General features: G+C 45.5%; 1 protein-coding gene across 2 annotated transcripts in view; it reads right to left on the bottom strand.

The window, feature by feature from the left end:
- Positions 1 to 22,985: 22,985 nt before the first annotated feature.
- The window catches only part of TSPAN7 (tetraspanin 7), a 210,265-nt gene continuing 208,809 nt past the window's right edge, over positions 22,986 to 24,441 (bottom strand). For both annotated transcript variants that reach the window (XM_070750576.1, XM_070750575.1), the window contains one exon: positions 22,986 to 24,031. The gene's annotated coding sequence lies outside the window, so the exon portion shown is untranslated. The remainder of the gene's footprint in view (positions 24,032 to 24,441) is intronic.

A 24,441-nucleotide genomic window follows, 5' to 3' on the forward strand; every position in this document is an offset into this window, starting at 1 on the left:
CTGATTTTAGAAAAGATTTGTTTCCTTTTCCTTGGTTCATTGAGTCCATTGACATTTACGGAAAAGATTTTTAAGTCTTTACTTATTGTCATTTAGTAGGTTTCTTGGTTTCTCGCTGCCATTGAACTCTTCTAGCACCTTGTTCCTGCTCGACTATCTGAGCAGTAGCCCCCAGATCTTCTTCCTGTTGGATTGCAGGTTTTTCCACTGGTTGCTGTTGTACTGGTTGTTGTTGAGCAAATTGTTGTTTGGCTGTCTGATCCAGTTGGCTGATGCCGCTATTTTCAAAAAAGTACATGGCTTGATCTAGATTTTCCAGTTTGTATCTTGTAGAGCGCCAAGTCAGAGATAGTCCTTGTGGAATGAGCCAACGAAAAGTTATATTTTCTTTAATCAAAATTCTAGTTAAGAAATGATAGTCTCTTCTAGTTTCTCTAACACTTCTTGGAACTTGTTTCAGTATTTTTATTTCAACTCCTTTATGTTGCAATTTGGAGTTTCTTGCCCAGTGGAGTATGTCATCTCTCAATGCTTTTCTTGTAAACTTGATGTGTATCTCTCTTGGAAGATTGTGGCGACGGATGTAGCTATTCGAAGTTCTGAAAACTTCATCGATTTCTTTCAGTAGTGCTGTGGGATCCTCTTGAAGTATTCCTCCAATAGTTTCAGCCATAGTCATTTTTAAATCTTCATCTTTTTCTTCTTTTATATTCTGAAATCGTAGCCCATACGAAGCACGTTGCATCTCCAAATGAGTGATTGATTCATCATATCTTCTGTATCGTGCATCAGCTCTGCCTTCGAGATAGTCCATTCTTTTTTCAGTTTTGTCAGACTTCTCTTCAACTTTCTTAACACGATCTTCACTTTCTTGTAGTGTTTGTTGCATCCCCTTTATCTGTTCTTTCATTTCTCCCATGTCAGCTTTCAATTCAGCCATCTCTGTTTTGAATTCTGCCAACTCAGATTTTATAGCTTCTCTTTGTTGTGTTGCATCCTCTTTTATAGCCTCTCGTTGTTGAGTTGCATCTTCTTGAGATTTAAACATAAAGTCTTTCAATGTGTTCAGAGTTTCTTGTATTGTTGCAAAATTAGATTGCATTGATTTGTCCTTGTCTTTGTCCTTCTCCTTGGTAGACATAGTGACTGATAACACCTGGTGCGTCGGGGAAGGATGAGGTGACCCTTGTGGGGAAGAAATAGCTGCTGTAGTTTGTTTTTTAACTGTTTTGACATAGGTTGAAGTGCTTGACATTCTCAGATTTGGATCTACTGTTTCAAACCTGAAATTACTTTCAATTTGTATGAAGTGAAAGGAAGAAAATTCCTATAAATTCCAAACCTATTCAATTTACCTTATTAGCAATTTCCCTTAAAATATAACAATATAACAATATTTCAATCAAATTACTAACAAAATTCAAGATATATTGTTATTTTTAAAATTTTAAATAGGCAAAACCAAAAAAAAAAAAGCCAGGTGTAACACTTTTAAAAATAAGAAAGAAGAAAAAAGAAAGAGGAAATAATCTGGAAAGAGGACAGAATGAATAAAGAGAAACAACTATTCATGAGAGGAAAAAAGAGCATAAGAAGAGAAAAATATAAGAGGGGAAGAGGAGGGAGAGAAGAAAGAAGAAAAAGAAAAAAAAATGAAAGAAAAAGAAAGGAGCAAAAAGAATTATTTTAATAGGGAGGAAAGCAAAAGGAGGGGGTATTTTAATCCAACTGTAAAAGAGCAGGAAACCAAGGTTGGTTAACAACGCATATGTTTCAAATCAATTTTCTTTTGAAAATAACACTGCACAAGAAAAGGAGGGGGAAAAAAAGGCCAAAAAAAAAAACCAGGGAGGAAGATAGTTATTTTGAAGCAGAAAATATCAGTGTTATATACGTATATTCTTCTTATCTTCTTCTTATGAATCAAATAATTTTGCTGGTAAAGGAAGGTTATAAATCCAAATGTCAAGGAGTAGTTCCAATTTCAAGTTCAGAAGGGAAATCAAATTAAAAGTTTTCGTTTATTTAAAATGGAGTCAGTTTATTTATTTTCCAAATCCAAGACAGATGTAGACAGGCAACTCTTAAAATGGAGTCAGGTTATATTCCGTACACCAAGGCAGGTATTAAGAAGATCTCAGCAAATAGTCCAAAAGCAATCAGCAAGTAATCCAAATACGATAATCCAAAGGCAAATAATCCACAGGAAAAGCTGAATAAACTCTTTTTAATTTAATATTTCAGTCCCCTTTATTTTCCATTTATTTTCAAATTATTGTATTATTTCGCTGTTGTATAGGAGAAAACGGCAAGATGAGAAAAAAGGCAGCAAAAATGTGTTCCTCCGCTGTCAAAGTTAGAGCCACAGTGTTTTTGCCGATCTAAAAAATCCAAGTTTCAATCATCATTGCAGGTTACCTTTAGCAGTTTAAATCTTTTCCATAGTCATATCAAATTTAGATTGTTTTATTAATCCATCAAAGAAGAGAAAAAAATATTTTTTTTGGTTTCAAAGTTCAAGTTCAAGATAGAAAGAACGAATGTGAAAAAATTAGATTCGGCTGTTATTTGCGGATGGATACAAATTGTCCAAAAACTTTCACCTTCGCCTTGTTAAAAAAAACCTTTCACTTGAAACTTTTGCTATGATCGGATCTTCTGTTCTTACACATGGAACAAAAAAAAAACTTTTTACCTTGGGTTGTTGTCTGCAGTATTCCTTTTCAGTCAGATAGGTTACGATAAATTTCACTTTCTTTAACTTTCTCTTGCTTCCCGCTGGGTATGGAGAGAATGCACTGGCCGAATCCTCCTGATTGAGGAGGATCGGTTCTCCCTTCTCCGAAGCTGCGGGGTGAACCGCTGTCTCTGGAGCCTCAGCGACGGCTCCTCGGACAGAGGGGAGCCCCCTGTTCTAGATCAGGCCATCCGGACCCGATCCGATCGCAATTAGCGACTTTCGGAGGGGTAGAAGGAGTCTCGAGGCAGAGCCCTGCCGAAGGAGACTCCACTGCGGTCTCTTCCAGACCGGAAGTCTCGGATACAATTATGTTCTTACCCACAAGGGGGGGGGGAGGAAATAGGACGTGCAGACACTCTAAGTAGATGCCCCCAACCCAAACTGGTTAATGACTCAGCACCTGCATCAAGAGTATTCCTCGTTGAAATGTATGAGTTCCCCCTTTTAACTGCTGTTGAAATTGCCAGCGAAACCAATAAAGACCCAGTACTATCCCTGGTAAAACAATGGGTTTTAAAAGGTTGGCCAAATGAGAAACAAAACGATGTTTTACAACTGTATAAGAACAGACAATTAGAATTAAGTGTTTTAAGAGACTGTATATTGTGGGGGGATTGTGTGGTAATTCCACAAACACTTCAAAAAAGAGCTTTGAAATTATTGCACCAGGGCCATCCGGGCATGTTTAAGATGAAAAGCCTGGCCAGAAGTCACTTGTGGTGGTCAGGCTTAGATAAAGACATTGAGTCTTGGGTGGCTACCTGCTACCCATGCCAACAAACACATCTGGATCCGCCGAAAATCAAGCCAGCCAAATGGGAAATGCCAAGGGGCCCGTGGTCCAGAATACACATAGACTTCGTGGGCCCAATAGATGGCCAATCATTCCTCATCGTCGTAGATGCTTATTCAAAGTGGCTGGAAATCATCTTAATGAACTCTACCACAACATCAGCCACCATCAAAGCCCTTCGACAACTTTTCTCAACGCACGGCATCCCGGACATTCTGGTCTCTGATAATGGCCTCAATTCACTGTTCGCAACATGGAACTTTTTTTGGCCGAGAGAGGGATCAGGCATGCCCTGATCTTGCCTCACTTTCTAGCCACCAATGGACTAGCAGAACGAATGGTGAGGATCGCTAAGGAAGCCCTCAGCCGTTCTGCCTCTAGGGACTGGCAAGAGAGGCTGGACGAATTCCTGTTAGTCCAGCACATCACACCGTCCGCAACCACAAACAAAAACCCAGCAGAGCTCCTCATGGGAAGGAAGCTCCGCTCGCAACTAGATAGAGTACACCCTGAATACTCTGTCGGAAAAGACAAACCTAACCACATCCCTGAAAAGACAATTTAAATCAGGCAACCCCATATTCGCCAAAGACTTTGACTCTAATCTACACTGGGGAGAATGGCTGGTCAAAGAACGAACTGGTCCAAAATCTTATTTAATAAAGCTAACCGATGGCAGAGTGTGGTGGAGACAATAGACCAAATAAGGAAACGAGTTATACAAAAAGCAAATTTGTCTAATGCCAGCACTCTGCCTTTTCCAGATCTCGACCCGCCTACTAATGAAGAAAATCAACCATCGTACTTACCAAATCCTCTTCAAGTCTCCCGTGATGGCTATCCTGGACCCCTGGAGGCCAGCAATGGTAAGGCTGCATCGACGCCCATAGCCCAAGAATATCTTGGCCATGGCGGAGCAGCACAGGAGCCAGCCTCACAGGAGGACAGCTCACCAGCAACTGAACTGCACAGGACCCAAAGGATAACCAAACCACCAATGAGGTTACAGGACTATGTGACATGGCTGAATGATTGACAGATATCAGCCACCTATGAGGGGAGGGGTGTTATGTCCTGTTTGAATAATTGAAAACTGGTCGTTGATTCGTTAAGGCGCAGCAAGTCAAATAGACTTGCCACCAAAAACAAATAACTGTCAAAGTGTTTTCCCGCTTGAAAAAAAGGGTATAAATAAGTGCGGCTTGCCACCGCAGAGTTAGTTGAAGTTTGTTAGCAGAGCTGAAAACTCCTGTTACTCTCTTAAATAAAAGAGCTGTTTCCAACTCGAGGACTCCAGCCTCTGATTTAACATATGGTATATCTTAAAATGATTTAAATAACAGAATTAGAAACATTATATCAGTCTTTCTTAATCTGGTGCTCACAAGAAGTATTGAAACAACTTTTTAAAAAATTATCAGTTAGTAATTTTCAATGCTTGCTGAAATTCCAAATGCTTGGCAACTGACTCATTTGTTTGTTTGTTTGTTTGTTTGTTTAACTAGCTAGTTAGCTAGCTAGCTTATATGCCCCCCAACTCCCGAAGGATTCTGGGTGGCTTACAATAAATAAGAATACTGCATAAAAACAGCATAAATCATTAATTAAAAAAATTCACCCAATCATACGTACTTTATGATGACTACAATGTCCTGATCACCTTTTGTGGCCTTCTGACAAGCAAAGTCAACGGGGAAGCCAGATTCACTTAACAACCACATTACTAACTTAACAATTGCAGTGATTCAATTAACTACTGTGGCAAGAAAGCTTGTAAAATCAGGCAAAACTCACAATAAATATCTTATATAAATTTTGGGCACAGCTGTGGCCATAAGTCAAGGACTTCTATGAAATTAACTTTTTATAGAGATACAATTGTAGCAGTTTACCTGATTTACAAACCATTAGTGCAAAACAGCTTTTTTCATTTTAACAAATGCATCCTTATAGCAGTTGTGATGTTTTTTTAAGAAAAATATTTTCCTTGTATTATTTTTTTATACGTTGGTTTTGAGGCTGTTTTGTTTTGCTTCTGAAATGTGTGAGGAGTATATTATTATTCCATCTATCATGGAAGGCTCCAGCATTCCTCCCTCTATTCCTCTCTACCATCACAGAGTATTTTAAAAGGGTTATTTTAGAAAAGTGTATATTGAATAAAGCACACAATGGCCCTATTTTGACAACACGTTTAACTGGGTCATGGGGATTCCAAAAATTGTTATTTTATACAGATGAGTAGCCTAACATGATTAGATTTAGTGCTAAATACTCCCATCCAGCATAGAAGTAGAAAATATCCTCCTGTTTAGTATATTTGTGAGAACTGTAAAGCTAGGCATTAATTACATTTACAATTGCAGTTCTTACATCTCTTGAGATTGAGAGGATCCAGAAAAAAGGGCCCCTGTAGCCACTCTACATTTATGGCTTTCCCAGTTTTATACCTGTAGCCATATGGAGAGAGTAAAAATGAGCCGAAAGAAGTGACTCTTTGAAGGGTAGCAAACCAAGACTACAGTGATCCCTCTATTATCGCGAGGGTTCCGTTCCAAGACCCCTCGCGATAATCGATTTTTCGCGATGTAGGGTTGCGGAAGTAAAAACACCATCTGCGCATGCGCGCCCTTTTTTTCCTATGGCCGCGCATGCGTAGATGGTGGAGTTTGCGTTCCCCGCCGTCCACGCAAAGGGGAAACCCGATTCGGCTCCTCGCTGCAGCTACGCTACCGAGCAGATCAGCTGCTGGGCGGCCGAAGGAACCTTCCCTGGGTCTTTCCCCTCTTGCTGGTGGGCGGGCGAGCGGCGGGCATCAGCGAGGAGCCGGGGTTTCCCCTTTGCGTGGGCGGCCGGGAAGACCCAGGTTGGGGGTTCGGGGGGGGGTGCTGGGAAGCCCCCCAGGCCGGCTGCGACCTTTTAAAACAGCCGTGCCGCTTCCCAGCTGAGTCCTGAAGCCAAACGCCAAAGGCAAACTTCCGCGTTTGGCTTCAGGATTCAGCTGGGAAGCGGCACGGCTGTTTTAAAAGGTCGCAGCCGGCCTGGGGGGCTTGCTGGGGGGCTTCCTGCCTCTCCTACAGCGAAGACAGGCGGCACCTTCCCGAAGCACTCAGCTAAGCTGTTGGGGGAAGGGTTGGCCATTTGCCGCCTCTCTCCGCTGTAGGAGAGGCAGGCGCAACCAAAGCAATGTTCCAAAGCGGTCTCCGGGAAGCGACCGAGGGAAAGGCAGTCGTCTGCCTTTCCTTCAGCTCTAAAGAAGCGGCAACTGCCCTGCCTTCCCCCAGCCAGTTAACCGAGCGCTTCAAGTTAACCGGCTGGGGGAAGGCGGGGCATTTGCCTCCTCTTTCAAGCTGAAGGAAAAGCAGATGACTGCCTTTCCCTCGGTCGCTTCCCGGAGACCGCTTTGGAACATTGCTTTGGTTGCTCCTGCCTCTCCTGCAGCGGAGAGAAGCGGCAAATGGCCCAGCCCTTCCCCCAGCGGCTTCACCGAGCACTTCGGGAAGGTGCCACCTGTCTTCGCTGTAAGAAAGGCAGGTGCATCCAAAGCATGCGGGGAAGCGGCTGGGGGAAGGGCTGGCCATTTGCCGCTTCTCTCCGCTGCAGGAGAGGCAGGAGCAACCAAAGCAATGTTCCAAAGCGGTCTCCGGGAAGCGACCGAGGGAAAGGCAGTCGTCTGCTTTTCCTTCAGCTTGAAAGAGGAGGCAAATGCCCCGCCTTCCCCCAGCCGGTTAAGTTGAAGCACTCGGTTAACTGGCTGGGGGAAGGCAGGGCAGTTGCCGCTTCTTTAGAGCTGAAGGAAAGGCAGACGACTGCCTTTCCCTTGGTCGCTTCCCGGAGACCGCTTTGGAACATCGCTTTGGAAGAGGGGGCAACTGCTCCCGGTTAAGAAGAATCCACCCCCTAGCCAAACGGCTTTTTTCCTGTTTAGCACGGCATTCGAACGCTAAACAGGAAAAAAGCCGTTTGGCTAGGGGGTGGATTCTTGCTTTTAACCGGGCAGTTGCCCCCTCTCCCAGAGCGATATCCTTAGCGGTCTCCAGGCTGCGACCTTTTAAAACAGCCGCGCCGCTTCCCAGCTGAGTCCTGAAGCCAAACGCCAAAGGCGAACTTCCGCGTTTGGCTTCAGGACTCAGCTGGGAAGCGGCACGGCTGTTTTAAAAGGTCACAGCCAGCCTGGGGGGCTTCCCAGCACCCCCCGAACCCCCCAAAGCCTGGGGGGCTAGGCCGGCTGCGACCTTTTAAAACAGCCGCGCCGCTTCCCAGCTGAGTCCTGAAGCCAAACGCGGAAGTTCGCCTTTGGCGTTTGGCTTCAGGACTCAGCTGGGAAGCGGCGCAGCTGTTTTAAAAGGTCGCAGCCGGCCTGGGGGGCTTCCCAGCACCCCCCGAACCTGGGTTGGGGGTTCGGGGGGGTGCTGGGAAGCCCCCCAGGCCGGCTGCGACCTTTTAAAACAGCCGCGCCGCTTCCCAGCTGAGTCCTGAAGCCAAACACGGAAGTGGTTTTTTTTTTAATTAATATTTTTTTAAAAATCGCGATATAGCGTTTCGCGAAGATCGAGATTGCGAAACTCGAGGGATCACTGTATATCAAAACCATCAAATGCAATAGTGATATCATGATGTACACTTCACATTTCTTAATAGTTCTGTCCTAGCATTTCATGAAAGTGTAAGCAATGGTTTGTGGTTCTTGATTTCATCATGTATGCTTCATCACTCTCCCACTCCATGATGCCTCTAGTGCAGTCAATTATTTTCTGTTATGTCCCCCTAGGAAGAAGTAAACATTTTGGGCCCCCCAACTCTCCATTGGGATGATTGTTTGCAATATTCAGCATGTTTTTGCTGAAAAAACTCAAGTGGCTTATCAGCATAATTGGTGTGTAATGTGTTTAAGTGATGTATTAATTTATTTGGCTTCATGCTGTCTGTTGCCAACATTTTTAAACACAATAAATATACCGGTCTTTCCTCGTCTCCCACCTCATTTTAGCTTTCAGGAAACTTTGTCTCTCCTCCTTTCTTTTCATCCCTGTTAAATATCTTTCCATGGTGTCTCTTAAGGGTTTGTTATATGCATTTCATATATCCTACTCTGTGTTGTGTGCTATTGTTTGGTGCAAAAAAGCCCTACTCCCTGTGGCAAAAAACCCACGTCTGCTAGGATCAGCCACCCCCCTCTGCACCCTCCAGGGTGGCCCACCCCATTATTTGAGAAACACTGCCCTAGTAGCACGTGCCTTAGGAAGATGACTAAGGAGTCAGACTCTTGGATCATTAGAGGAGGTCTTATTATACAAGTAGTCCTCAACTTAAGATCATACAGTTGAAACTCAAAACATTAGAATGTAACGCAAAAGTTAATTTATTTCAGTAATGCAATTTAAAATGTGAAACTAATATATGAGAGAGACTCATTATATGCAAAGCAAGATAGTTCAAGCCGTGATTTATCATAATTGTGATGAATATGGGGTACAGCTCATGAAAACCCGAAATCCAGAATCTCAAAAAATTAGAACATTATGAAAAGGAGCGATATTCCAGGTTCAAAGTGTCCCTCTCTAACCAGCTAATTAAGCCATAACACCTGCAAAGGGTTCCTGAGCCTTTAACTGGTCTCTTTGTCTGGTTCAGTAGGAATCACAATCATGGGAAAGACTGCTGACCTGACAGTTATGCATAAAACCATCATTGACAATCTCCATAAGGAGGGAAAGCCTCAAAAGGTAATTGCAAATGAAGTTGGATGTTCCCAAAATGCTGTATCAAAGCACATTAATAGAAACTTATGTTATGTTATGTTGTTGTTGTTGTTGTTGTTGTTGTTATTATTATTATTATTATTATTATTATTATTATTATTATTATATCAGTACAACACAGCAAATGAGATCACTATGCTGGATTTCGTATTTCATCACCAGTCGGGCGCTTCCCAAGCACCTAGGACTGCATGATGTAGCGGCGAATTATGTTTGCCGATCCCAGTAAAGCGGCCTTTTGCAATTGACAGATGGAGATTTTGTCAATTCCGATGGTTTTCAAATGTCCACTGAGATCCTTTGGTACTGCGCCCAGCATGCCAAGTACCACTGGGACCACTTTCACTGGCTTATGCCAGAGTCATTGCAGCTCGATTTTTAGATCTTCGTATTTCACTAATTTCTCTAGCTGCTTCTCCTCAATTCTGCTGTCTCCTGGGATTGCGATGTCGATGATCCATACTTTCTTTTTCTCCACGATCACAATGTCTGGTGTGTTATGCTTTAGAATTCGGTCAATCTGAAGTCAGAAGTCCCACAGTAGTTTTGCTTGTTCATTTTCGACCACTTTTTGGGGCTTATGATCCCACCAGTTCTTTGCCACTGGTAAATGGTAGTTCCGGCACAAGTTCCAGTGGATCATCTGTGCCACAGCATCATGTCTATGCTTGTAGTCAGTCTGTGCAATCTTTTTGCAGCAGCTGAGTATGTGATCGATTGTTTCATCTGTTTCTTTACAGAGTCTGCACTTTGGATCGTATGTTGATTTTTCAATTCTGGCTTTGACAGCATTTGTTCTAATGGCCTGTTCTTCTGCCGCCAGTATTAGTCCTTCTGTCTCCTTTTTGACTGTTCCACTTGTAAGCCATAACCAGGTCTTTTCTTTATCCACTTTGCGTTCAATCTTCTCCAAGAACTGTCCATGCAATGCTTTGTTCCGCCAACTGTCCATACGACATTGAGTTACATTTTTTCTGTACTGGTCCTTTGTTTGCTTCACTTTGAGAAGCTTCCTATTGTTGACCTCCATCAACGCTGACTCTTTGCTCCCCTTCACATAGGCAGCCAATGCATGCTTCTCTTCTTCTACTGTCTGCTTCACTTGCAAAAGTCCTCTGCCGCCTATTTTCCTTGGTAAATACAGCGTGTCAACGTCACTGCGGGGGTGTAGTGCATGATGGATCGTCATTAATTTCTGGTTTTCCTGTCCAGGTTGTCCAGCTCTGCTTGAGTCCAGTTCACTATGCCAGCTGTGTATCTAATGACAGGTATGGCCCATGTATTTATAGCCTTGATAGTGTTGCCCCCATTCAGTTTGCTCTTCAAAATTTTTCTGGTCCTCTGGATGTACTCTTTGCTGATCACAGTTTTCACATGGCCATGCTTGCTATTATCCAGTTGCAAGATGCCCAAGTGTCTGTAGGCTTCTGGCTGGTGGCACTTGATGGTTGGACCATTTGGCATTTCAATGCCCTCACTTTCAGTGATTTCCCCCTTTTTCAGTGCCACTGTGGCACATTTATCCAGGCCAAACTCCATGCTGATATCATTGCTGAAGATTCGCACAGTGTTGATTAGTGACTGTATCTCAGTTTCTGATTTTCCGTACAACTTCAGGTCATCCATATACAGCAGGTGTGAAATTTTTGGTGAATTCCTAGCAGTTTGGTAGCCTAGGTTTGTTTTCTGTAGGATGAGTGACAGCGGGATTATAGCGATGATGAATAGCAATGGGGACAAAGAGTCCCCCTGGAAGATGCCCCTTTTGATGTTGATCAGTCCATAGCTTTCATTCCCAACATAAAGCTCAGTCTTCCAATATTTCATCGCCTTTTCTATGAATTTCCTGATGTTTTCATTGACTCCAATGACTTCCAGGGATTTTATGATCCAGCTGTGTGGCAATGAGTCAAAGGCTTTCTTGTAGTCAATCCAGGTTATGTATAGGTTTGTTTCCCTGTTCTTACAGTTCTCCGAAATCATTTTATCAATTAGGAGCTGGTCTTTCGTACCTCTACTTCGTCTGTTATTGCCCTTTTGCTCCATTGGCATGATGTCATTTTTTTCTAGGTAGTCCTGAATTCTGTCAGCTATGATACCTGCCAGCAGTTTGGGCATGGTCTGCAAACATGTTATTGGCCTGTAGTTTCCAGGTATGGCTCCTTTCGCTGCGTCTTTCTTTATTAAATATGTTCTGCCAGTTGTAAGCCATTCACTAATATTTCCTGTCTGCAGCATTTTGTTGAACAATTCGGCCATTTTTGCATGCAGGCTGGTCAGGTATTTCAGCCAAAAACCATGCACCTGATCAGTGCCAGGGGATGTCCAGTTCTTTACCCTCTTCACTCTTTCTGCAATCATTTCAGGTGTTATCTCCAGCTGCTGCATATTGCTCTCTGAGAATTCCTTTTCAAACTCCTTTATCCACCCAGCAGTCCTGTTATAGTCCTTTTCAACCTCGCAGAGATCTTTCCAGAACTTTGTTGTTATTTTTACCTCTGGCTTTTCAATTTTCTTTTCTGTTTGCTGATGCAGGTTCTGGTAGAACTGTCTCTGGTTGGATTGAAATGTTTGATTCTGCCTGTACTGGGTGATCCTAGCTTCATATCGCTCAATTTTCCTGGCTGTCGCTGTTATCTGCTGCTTTACAATTTCCAGAGCTTTCTCTATCTTTCTTGTACTAAGCCAATACTTTTTTGTCAAATAGTCATTGATCTTCTGATTGTTCAGTTTCTGTTCCTTAATGTTCTTCAAGTTACTTGCATCTGATCTCAAGCTTTTGATTTTCAGTTCTAGTTGGATTTTCCATTTTGGTTTTCCGATTGGTTTCTGTTGCAGTAATCCTAGTTCTTCAGTTACTATCACAGCTGTACTGTAGGCAAGCTGATTCAATTCTTCAATTGAAGTTATGTTGACAGTTGCAAGTGCAGAGTTAATATCTTCCATCAGTGGGACAAGTCGTTTCTTGCTTATGTTTTTTAAGGCTGACAGTGTCTTTTGCTCTGCATTAGACCCTGCATGAGCAAGTAATTGGTTCTTCAGTTCTTGCTGCCTTTGAGTCATAGTGCCAAGTGTCTCATCTGCAGCTTCTTGCTGTCTTTCCAAGTTTTCATCAGGTTCCAGTTGTGCAGTGACTCCAGATCTTATTGGAGTTTCTACTGGTGCCAGATCAGATTTTGATATTTCAATTTTGCAAATTTTCTGTATTTCTTCTAATTAGACTTCACTGAACATTTGGTTCCTGATTATGAGTCGTCGCTGATCTGCCAGTCGAAGTTCTGTTATTTTTGAGTCTGCATATTCTTTAAATTAGAAGATAAGGAAGAGTATGTTTGATGTATTGTTTGAAGATGATACCTATACAATATACAGACTATTGATAATATAGCTTAGGGACCATTAGAACACTCAAGTTATAATTTTTGAAAAGTGTATTAATTTATAAAAAGTTATAATTTAATTTGGATCCAAGAGGGAGAAGCTCTCTTTCTATCTATTGGGATCATTATAATTAGAATAGGGCATGAGAATTCCGCTGGGTATGCAGCGATAAAATTAGAGTAGGGCACAAAGATTTAGCTGGTTATGCAGCATTGTATATATATAATTTGATTCCAGTGGGTTTTTAGATAAGTTTCTTTCTCGCTGTTTAAAATATTTTTTATGTATAAGAGAAATTATTACAGAAGTAATTATTGATTATAGAAATTATTAAATTATAGAAAATATAGACTACAATTTTAGAAAGGCGCACTAATGGTTGAAAGGTTATATCTTGAATTAAGATTAAAGAAAGGGAATTTCTTCTTTTTATCTACTGGGATCAATATATTTAGACTAGGGCATGATGATTCCGCTGGGCATGCAACGATAAAATTAGATTAGGACATGAAGATTCAGCTGGGTATGCAGCATTATACTTTGAAGTTGATTCCAGTGGGTTAGTAGGGGATATTTTCTTTTTTCTCCCTCCTTCCTTTCTTTTTTATTTTTATATATATACTAGATTTATAGATACGTGGTTTAAAGTAGGTAGGTTTAAAGTAAGTAAGGTTTAAAGTTCAATCATAAGCCCCTACTCCGAAAACATGACCCCTTGGCTGCAAACTCATGACATGGAGGGGCAGGCTTCGCCCCGCCCCCCCCTTGCCTGGGCCGCTGGCGTCACTGCCGGCTCATCCTCCATGTAGTGACCACTATCCGTGCGGTCGCCAACCCGGCCCGTGCAAGCTGCGTCGCGTTGAACCACAAATCCAGGACAACCATATCCCAAGGAAGTGTGGAATCAAACATTACTTGCATTCAAAATGCCTCATCATACTGACGCCAGACCGTGCCTTTGTACTCAAAATGAGCATGTGCAATAAGGTCAATGTACTTGAGCATAGAGGCAGCCCGTACGGGCTCCCTCTGAATGACCACCGACATGTACAGCCAAGAGCTGAAACACCTGTTAACCCTGACCTTCTTGGGCTTGTCTGCCTTTGCCTCCTCCTCTTTCTCCTTCTTAGGGACTTCTCTATTCAGAAGGGAGAATACATCCACATATTCCCCCTTTCAAATCCGCTCCCTAATGGAGGGATGCAAGTGAAACCCTAGAGGTGTGGAGGGCAACCCCCACGGAATGGCCACTGCCCGCACTGAAGCCAGGGGGTCCGGCACCAGGGGAGCCCCCACGGTCCCATTGCCCATCCCTGTCAAGGGCACTGAAGCTATCGAAGGGGCCTGGGCCACCACAGTAGCGGTGGGGGAAGCCCACACCTGACTGCAGGTGAGGGCCGGACTACCCATGTATGTGTTGACCCCACTCCCTACAGCCAGTGGCCCAAAAGCCTGCCCGGCTAAAAGGAGGGGCGGTGTAAATGTTGGGTGCATTGTTGCCTCACCTGACCCCATAGGGCTAGGTGTCATCCACGGAGACCTAGGTCCGACTGAGCCAGGTGCTGCTGTAAACTGCCCAGTCTGGGCCGCTGGTTCACCTGGTGGCCGTCCCAAGGGCCGCAGGAGCCGACAGGATGGGGCCCCCCCGGCCCGTACATCGACTGCCAACGTGCATCCAGTTCATCCAATCTCTCGATTACCCTGGACCAAGCATGGGCAGGTACATTAGCATCGCTGGTTGGAGGGTCCCTTATCCAGCCCCCCCACCTGGCCCGAGCCTGGGCCTCTTCTTGTGCCAGCCGGGCCCTGACCAAAGGCCTCATGGCCCTCCTAGGCCTCGCCACCGTCTCCGGGGTTGGAGGCAGAGGTTTCTGCCTCTTGGGATCCATTAAGATGAATAATTCAATAAGCAAGGCGAAATCGGAGATTCAAAACCCCCTTCCCCTCTGCTAACAATGTGAAGAAGAAAGCTCACCAATGCGAAGAAGAAAGCATGCACCCCTGGCTCACCTAGGCCTAAGAGGCTGAAGGCCTCAATAAGGCCTGCAAGGCCGCGTCCACCCCCCTCGACACCAGGCCACCCAAGGCCGAAATGGGGGAAAAAAACCCAAAGGGGGGAGGCTACCGCCCAGGAAGATTCCCCCCTGTATCCAGGGGGGAATCCTTAAATCTCTTCGCCCCCCCACGACTCCAAACCAGGCCTCTGGCCCACAAGTTGCAGCCTTCCAAGATGGCCAACGCCACAAGGCTGCTCCTAAAATGGCCAATTGCCACGTGCGAACCCCAGCCGGGTGTTCGCTTGCTTGTCGTCGGGGCGAAAGGGAGGCCCCAAGCCTGCGCAGCCCCTTTTATAGGACTGGCAGGCTCCGCCCCTCCGACGACATCATCGGGCTGAGCCGATGACTCAGCATGGCTGGGATCTCGCGAAATCTCGCGAGATCCCAGCTTTCCAAGATGGCGGCTGCGCCAGGAGCCGCATCTCCCTGACCCTGCTGCAAATCCGGGCCGGGGATCAGTCACCGGCCGGGCATTTTCAAGGAAGAAGAGAGTTCACTTTTCTTTATGAACATAATCCTTTTAACATTAAATATATGCCCCTCTCTCTGATTTTGCTCTATTAATTTAATTAAGCTGTTTTTTTCTATCTGGAAAATGATTAGAAAAAAGGATTGCCTCTGAGTGATGAGCTCCTCTGAGCAAAGTGGCATATGTCTCTCTTTCCTCTTAGCTGTTTATATTGATGTTACTAAATAACATATGAATGACCTGGATCTAGCCAGTATTATGCATTCCATACTGTCCCAGACCATTAATAAATACACACAGGCATCCAATGTTAAAACATTAATTTTGAAAATAAAGCAAAACAATGTTAACAACAACAACAACAACAAAAGTTGTGGGCAATGATAACCATTTCTATTTTTAGAAACTGTTGTGGTTCAGCCTGGGACCCCTCCGGGAATGGCTGATTTGCTGTCGGTGTCCGGCTCAGAGGCTGAGGACCAGGAGGGGCAGACTGATGAAGAAGCTGAATCCCAGGCTGAAGATGAAGGACAGCCAGAGTTCCACCAGGGGGAGCTCTCCCCAGCAAGCAGCCTGGATTCCCTGGGGGAAGATGCTAGTGACTTCATAGATATGCGACAGAGGAGAGCTAACGAGAGAAGAACGCAATTGGCCAGATATTTCCAGCATTAGGGGTCGCAGCTGGGTTTGGGTGTGGTGCTTGGGAAAGGATAAAAGGCGGCCCCACCCTTCCTGGCTTGTGGAGTTTTATCTTGGAGATTCGTGAGACCTGTTTGTGAACTTTGGTGGCTACAATCCTGGTTTGTGCCTTGGACTCTTGAAACCTTGGGGGGGGGTGCCAGCAAGAAGCTTTTGGAATGGACTGGACATCAGGACCCTGTTGTAAAGTATTGTAACCTGTCTGCTGTGAAGACAGGTTTTCCTTTGTGCTTATTTTTTCCTGCTATAAATTACTTTTGGATTTTACCAGAGTGTCTGGCTATTTTTCAGTGGGTGTGGAGGTCTGGGAAAACCCAGACAGAACAGAATAAAACTCCACCAACCACCAGACACCTGGTGCTCATTTTGGAGGGGTGGTTTGGTTGTTTTGTTCCTTGCTCTTTGCTGCTGGTTCCTGGTTGGACATCTTTTGTTTTTCGGCTTCCTGTTCTTGCCTGTCACCATGGATGTTGCTGCAGCTGACATGCAGGCTGTCTTTGCAGAGTTGCGAGGGGACATTGCTCACTTGACCCAGACAGTCTTGTTCTTACAACGTCAAGTGGAGGTTTTGTCCCAGGCGGCCCCACCCCAGGCGGCACCTGTGGTACCACCTCCAGCACCTGTGCCCAGAAGGAAATGTTTTGTGGCGATGCCGGAAAAGTTCTGGGGGGACCGGCGGCTGTTTTCTGCGTTCCAGAGCCAGGTGCAGCTTTTTATCAACGCGCAGATGGTGCACTTTCCAGGGGATGACCACAAGGTGGCGTTTCTGTGCAGTTTATTGGCTGGCCCTGCAGCGTCGTGGGTGGCACCGTACCTGGCCCGGGATGATCCGCTACTCCAGGACTACAATGCTTTTTGTGACTTGCTTCGTCACCAATTTGCGGACCCGGTGCAGGAACAAACGGCCACGCGGGCGCTGAAGCAATTACGCCAGGGTTCGCGCCCCCTGGTGGACTATATGGCTGACTTTAGGTCTCTGGTCGGGCAAGTTCAGTGGAATGAGGCTGCCCTGATCGAGGCCTTTCAAGATGGACTATCCGACACGATGTTGGACGCCTTAGTGCATGAGGTGATGCCCGGCACGTTGGACGGTTTGGAGCGGCATTGCTTGGCAATAGAGGCCAGGCTGTTGGCCAGGGAAGTCCGTCGAGCGGGACGGTCCAACCCCCGTGCGTCAGGCGTCCCGCCGACACCTGTTTCGCGGCGGGGGTTGCCAACCGTAAGCACCCCGGCTCCGGTCCCTGCGCCCCGACGTTTTTCACCAGCGCTGCCTCCACGCTTGATGGATCGTGTTGCTGCCGGAGAGCCGATGGACGTAAGTTACGCCCGACCCCGACAGACCCCGGAGGAACGAGGGCGTCGGCGGGCAGCTGGGTTGTGCTTCTATTGTGGGGCCCCGGGACATTTTGCTGTTGTTTGTCCCCACAAGAGGCGGAGCACCGTGGCTGCCGTCGTTCCTGTACCCTACAGCCCTCCCGTGCTTCCCATGGCGTCCCCTGTGCAGTTACAGGAGACAACCCCTGGTGTCCCCGTTCCTGCCCTGAACTCTCCGATGGCGGGGCCTTCGTCTGGATGTCCCCCGTCGCCGGAACGATCGGGAAACGAGGGGGGCCCGGCTTGGTGGCAACACTAGGTCGGGCGGGGATCCCATTTTCGTCTGACTCCACGACTCCCGAATTCGGACCGTCTCGACATTTGACGCTTGCGGTGACCTTGCATATCGCGCAACGGACTCGGACTTACCCCGCGTTGGCCCTCGTGGATTCGGGGGCGACGACAAACTTCTTAGACGAAGCCTTTGCCCAACGTCATTCCTTGCCCCTTTGTCCTGTTACCCCGCCATTAACTGTGGAGACTATCGATGGGCGGGTTTTGTTGGCTGGTCCCATCCGTTTCCAGACCCTGCCAGTGCGGATGTGCATCGGAACTCATGAGGAGGCCCTACAGTTTTATGTTACCAAGGGGCTTCATTTTCCCCTCGTGTTGGGGTTGTCATGGCTGCGTGCACATGACCCACAGGTGGTGTGGTCTCAGAACTTGGTCACCTTCTCCAGTTTGCAGTGCGTGGACCATCACCGACATGTGTGCGCAGCCCAAGGCCCAGTAGTTCCCGCGATTCAATTACCCCGTTGCCTCGAGGAATTCGCCGATGTGTTCAACGAAAAGGAGGCGGATCGGCTACCACCACATCGGACGTATGACTGTGCCATTGACCTGCTTCCTGACGCCAAGCTCCCGGCTGGTCGTTTGTATTCCATGTCCGAGCCGGAGCTTGTGGCGCTCAAGGAGTTTGTGGAAAAGAATCTGGCCAAGGGATTTATTCGGCCATCCAAGTCCCCTTTGTCTGCCCCTGTTTTGTTCGTGAAAAAGAAAACAGGCGATCTTCGCCTCTGCTGTGACTATCGCCGCCTTAACGCCATCACAGTGCGGAATAGGTACCCCTTGCCCTTGATCCCTGAACTCATGGACCGGTTGCGGACGGCAACGGTATTCACCAAAATCGATTTGCGCAGTGCGTATAATTTGGTCCGGATGCGGGCCGGGGATGAGTGGAAGACAGCGTTTGGCACGCGTTACGGCCACTTTGAATATACAGTGATGCCATTTGGCCTCACCAACGCCCCGGCCGTGTTTCAACATCTGATGAACGACGTGTTCCGGGACATGTTGGACCATTTTGTGGTGATTTACCTTGATGACATTTTAGTGTATTCCCCGAACCATGCCTTGCATTTGACCCATTTGCGCCGGGTCCTGCTCCGGTTGCGGGAGCAGCAGTTGTATGCCAAGCTGGAGAAGTGCCAATTCTTCCAGACTACCGTCGAATTCCTGGGGCACATTTTATCTCCAGGTGGCATTTCCATGGACCCGAACAAAGTGGCCGCACTTCAGTCTTGGCAACCTCCACGACGGGTGAAAGACGTACAACGTCTTTTGGGGTTTGCAAACTACTATCGGGCTTTTGTTCCGGGGTATGCCACGTTAACCACGCCCTTGACTCGGCTGTTACAGAAACAAGTCCCATTTGGTTGGGGGGAGGCGGAACAGCGGGCTTTTGATGCCCTGAAAGCGGCGTTCATGGCGGAACCGCTTCTGCGCCATCCTGATCCCGCTCAGCCGTTTGTGTTAGAAACCGACGCTTCAGATGTAGCGGTTGGCGCAGTGCTTCTCCAAGCCCAGCGGCCCGGTGACATGTTGTTTCCGTGTGCCTACTTCTCCCGGAAGCTGTCTCCCTCGGAAAGGAACTATACTATTTGGGAGAAGGAACTTTTAGCGGTGAAGGCCGCCTTTGAGCATTGGCGGCATTACCTGGAGGGGGCCCGTCATCAAATCGAGGTACGGACGGATCACCGGAACCTTGAGTATTTGCAGACGGCCCGGAAATTAAACCAGAGACAGATTCGCTGGTCTTTCTTTTTCGCGCGGTTCAATTTCCGCATCAGGTACACTCCCAGTGCCCAGAACCCCCGAGCGGATGCCTTGTCGCGCAAGCCAGAATACACGCACCCGAAAGAGCTGGCTCCTCTGTAGACAGTGTTACCCCCTGCAGCGTTGGCTGCCACTCAGGACCCAGTGGACTTGCGTCACCGTTTACGGGAGGCGCAACGTGGGGATGGGTTTGTAGCGCAGAGAGTGCGGGAGTTAACACCCAATTCCCCATGGACGTTTCAAGACGGGCTGCTTCGGTACCGGGGGCAGCTGTATGTTCCCGCCGGCCCAGTGAGAGGGTTGATTATGACCCAGTGTCATGACTGTCCAGTGGCGGGGCATTTTGGGCTGTTTAAAACATTAGAGCTAGTCTCTCGGACATTTTGGTGGCCACGCCTTCAAGATGATGTGCGTTCCTATGTGGCCACCTGTGTCCAGTGTCGTACGGCCAAGGGGGTGACTGGAGCCCCACCGAGATTACTGCGACCTTTACCCACGCCTGAGAGACCCTGGGGTGCCGTGTCCATTGACTTTGTCACTCATTTGCCTACCTCTGCTCGCTTCACGGTAGTTATGGTGGTGATGGACATGCTCACCAAGATGGTGCATTTTGTCCCTTGCACTAGGGTGCCCACTGCCCAACTCACGGCTCAAATGTTTATTAGTCACGTGTTTCGGTTACATGGGCTTCCGGATCGAGTGGTCTCTGATAGGGGCACACAGTTCACAGCCCGGTTTTGGCGGGAATTGATGTCGGCCCTGAATGTGTCCGTGTGCCTCGCCTCGACGCAGCACCCCCAGACCGATGGCGGTACAGAAAAAGTGATCGGGATATTGGAACAATACCTGCGGTGTGTCGTGGCGGATCGCCAGACGGATTGGTCCCGGTTTATCCCTGTCGCGGAGTTCGCGTTCAACAATTCTCGTCACTCATCGACCCGGCTCACGCCCTTTTTCGCAAACTATGGATTTCACCCTCGCTTCTTTCCCTTGACCCTCCTAGATTCCCCGGTGCCTGCTGCTGAGGACTTTCTCTCAGAGCTGCAGGCGGTTCACGAGATGGTGAAGAGATACCTGAATAAAGCCAAGGAGGACTACAAGAGGGTGGCTGATCGCTCCAGGCGGGATGTGCCCCCCTTGGTGGTGGGGGATCAGGTGTGGTTGTCCACAAAATATGTAGCCTCTGAACTACCCCGGCACAAACTAGATCCCCGGTTTCTGGGTCCTTTTCCCGTTGAGCGGGTGATTAATCCGGTAGCTTACCGGCTCACCCTGCCGGACAATTTGCGGGTTCACCCTGTGTTTCACCGTTCGCTGCTAGTCCCTGTCCCTCCCGATTGTCCGCTCCGTCCCAATGTTCCCGTGTTTCCTGCCCCGTGTGTTCGTGATCACCTCCCTGAAGCTATGGTACATGACATTGTGGATTCCCGTTGGGTGGATGGGTGTTTCCAGTACAAGGTGCAATGGGTAGAGGGGGATCCGGATGATTGCTCCTGGGTGGAAGCGGCGTTGTTGGACGCTCCCGATCTTCTTCGGGCTTTTCACGCCCAGTTCCCTCAGAAACCGCGTCCTCTCCGCTGGCAGGTGGGGAGGGGCCTTCCGCGGGGGGATGGTGTTGTGGTTCAGCCTGGGACCCCTCCGGGAATGGCTGATTTGCTGTCGGTGTCCGGCTCAGAGGCTGAGGACCAGGAGGGGCAGACTGATGAAGAAGCTGAATCCCAGGCTGAAGATGAAGGACAGCCAGAGTTCCACCAGGGGGAGCTCTCCCCAGCAAGCAGCCTGGATTCCCTGGGGGAAGATGCTAGTGACTTCATAGATATGCGACAGAGGAGAGCTAACGAGAGAAGAACGCAATTGGCCAGATATTTCCAGCATTAGGGGTCGCAGCTGGGTTTGGGTGTGGTGCTTGGGAAAGGATAAAAGGCGGCCCCACCCTTCCTGGCTTGTGGAGTTTTATCTTGGAGATTCGTGAGACCTGTTTGTGAACTTTGGTGGCTACAATCCTGGTTTGTGCCTTGGACTCTTGAAACCTTGGGGGGGGTGTGCCAGCAAGAAGCTTTTGGAATGGACTGGACATCAGGACCCTGTTGTAAAGTATTGTAACCTGTCTGCTGTGAAGACAGGTTTTCCTTTGTGCTTATTTTTTCCTGCTATAAATTACTTTTGGATTTTACCAGAGTGTCTGGCTATTTTTCAGTGGGTGTGGAGGTCTGGGAAAACCCAGACAGAACAGAAACAGGACTATATTTTAATTAATATTGATTGTTTCTTCATTGCTTATTTGACCCCTATGACAATCATTAAGTGTTGTACCACGATTCTTGACAAATATATCTTTTTCTTTTATGTACGCTGATAGCATATGCACCAAGACAAATTCCTTGTGTGTCCAGTCACACTTGGCCAATAAAATTATATTCTATTCTATTCCATTCTATTCTATTCTATTATTCTATTCTATTCTATAGCAATTGCCAAGGTGGTCAGCAGGTATAAAAATATAAATAATTCTGCTTAATTATTTCATATCAGGTTGCTGCTAAAGACTCAGGAGGAATATGGCCATTTCGAAAGCAGGATTCTTGTTAATTGGGCTTCTGAGGATGTATCTTATACAGTACCACAATTGTTTTGAAGACATTGTCTGACAAGAAAGGGTACAAAGAACTGCTGTCTATTCTACCGTGATGAAACTAAGTTCAAGTATAGCTTTGTCTAAAAGAGGAATGTGATTACTGTAACCAAAAGTAATTGTTGTTGAAACTTCCTTCTCCCCCAATTTTGCAGTCAGAATAAAAAGGTTCTAGTTTCTTCCATGGTAGGATACATTTCCTACCAGTTCCTTTACAAATTTCCAAATATGGCACAGAAAAATGAAATTATTCCATTCAGCATCAGTATTGCTCACTGGGCAAATCATCCTGAAAATTTACACATGTTGGTGCATGTGTTTTAGTCCCAAAGCCCAGCATTCTAACATCCCTTTTTCTCCAGATTGGGGAACCAGGATTGAGTCTTAATGCATGATTTATTTGTTTGTTTGTATTTTTCATTTATTTATTAGATTTGTATGCCGCCCCTCTCCGAAAACTCCATAAGTAACATAATGAGCCTGCAGAACTGCCAGAAATTCCTCAAAACTTGATCTCAATTGCTGATTAAAGATTTTAGTTCTGTCCACTGGAGAACGGAGGAAGGAGTTGAGGGGGGGCAGAAGGCCGTGGATTTTAGTGCCTAATGTTTATAAACCCTTGAGAGGAGTGCAATCACAAATAATATATGAAAATCTCTTTTTTATCAGTTTATTTTATTTATTTATTAATTTATTAGATTTGTATGAGTTATCTAGAAGTTTCTTTATCTTCAGATGAAACAAAAACTAACATCTTGCTCTTGTATTTCACAGAGTGTCACCGAAAAGCCTACTTTAATCGCAACATTAAGGACTACATCAGACTGCATATGATAAATAACAGCTGAATTGAAGAAATATGTAATACTAACATGGTTATTAGGAAAAAAGAAACTTCATATATTACACACTTTAGAACATTCTAGCCATCATAATTTTCACTTATGTTTTAAAGCACATACTTTTATAACACTGCCACTGAAAACAAGATATCAATAATACAAAAAAAGAGGGAAGCCAGTAGAAAATCTGTAATGGTTCCATTTATTAATATGTATATCACAAATACAATATCAATGCATTCTTGTTGGCATGCTAGACAGAGGCCTTATAAAAAAAATTATAGTTTTTTTAAAAAGATCTTAAACTTTTGTTCCCCATCCTGAAAAATATTCCACACATTCTTTTTGTTATTATTATTTTGATTGATTTGACAATGAATTTTGTGGTAGCTTCAATGCAAAAGGAGAATAAAACAGAAAGAATGGCATAAGAAAATAATTGCATTACAGCACAGTCTGATTCATAATTATCTAATCAAAGAAAGCAAAATTACTGGCTTCACAGTAAGCAAACAACACACCTTAGTAACAGTATTACACAAGTTCAGATTCTGAGGCAAAATGCACTAGACAAAGTCTACTGGCAAAAAACACTAGGCATACAACACTGATCAAGAATGAAAGATGTAGCAGAATATCAATATATTAATTTCCCTCAAACAGATTTTGCACATTTATTTTCAACTATTCCCCAAGTTATATAATAGATTTTTTTTCTTATTTTGGGCAGTGGTTGGTAAGGGGAGATTAGATAGACTGACACAGTTTAGTAGAAGCTATAAACAAAATTGAGAAATTAAGAACTTGATAAATCAAAATAATACATATTTTTCTATACAGGCTTAATATGGATGTGTGCAACATTTATTAACCATGGTAAAAGGCTAATGGTGCCTTCCAGTCACTACATGCACAGCCTAATCATTGCTGTCAATGAAATCCCTCTGCTAACTTGACAATGCAACTACTGTCTGATCAAAAACAAACATACAGTGCCATCATATGCACAGTTGTTGAAATGGAGTGTACAGTACTGGTTGTTCAATGGTTCAGGCTACTTTTTGCAGTACTGTACTTCACAGAATGGTACATTATGCATGGTACAAAGTTGAGAAAGTGTTGTCTTTAGGTGTGTATATGTGTAGTTATGTGTTCTCTAACATTCTTTAGAAGTCTTCCAAGAAATTTCTAGTTCCTGATTGAAAACAGGTACTGTATTTCATACTCCTGGAGATATACAGAAAGGAAAAGAATAGGTATTGTTTTCAGTTTTCATCAATCATAAAATTTCTTTTGTGTACAGGTAATATTTGAGTTATGACCACAATTGAACCCAAAATGTATGTTGCTAAGTAAAACATTGAGATTGACCCATTTTACAACCTTTCTTGCCTCAGTTGTTAAGTGAATTGTGTCATTTGTTTAATTAGTAACGTTGTTAAGTGAATCTGGATTCCCTATTGACTTTGCTTGTTACAAGGTTGCAAAATCTGATCACATGACCCCAGTATACTGCAACCTTCATAAATATGAATCAGTTGCCAAGTATCTGTATTCTGATCATGTGATCTCAGGGAATCCTGTTTACCTCTTCTCCCTCTCTTATTCTCTCTCTCTCAATCTTTCTCTCATTTCTC

The sequence above is a fragment of the Erythrolamprus reginae genome, chromosome 4 (assembly GCF_031021105.1).
Source record: "Erythrolamprus reginae isolate rEryReg1 chromosome 4, rEryReg1.hap1, whole genome shotgun sequence".
NCBI lineage: Eukaryota > Metazoa > Chordata > Lepidosauria > Squamata > Dipsadidae > Erythrolamprus > Erythrolamprus reginae.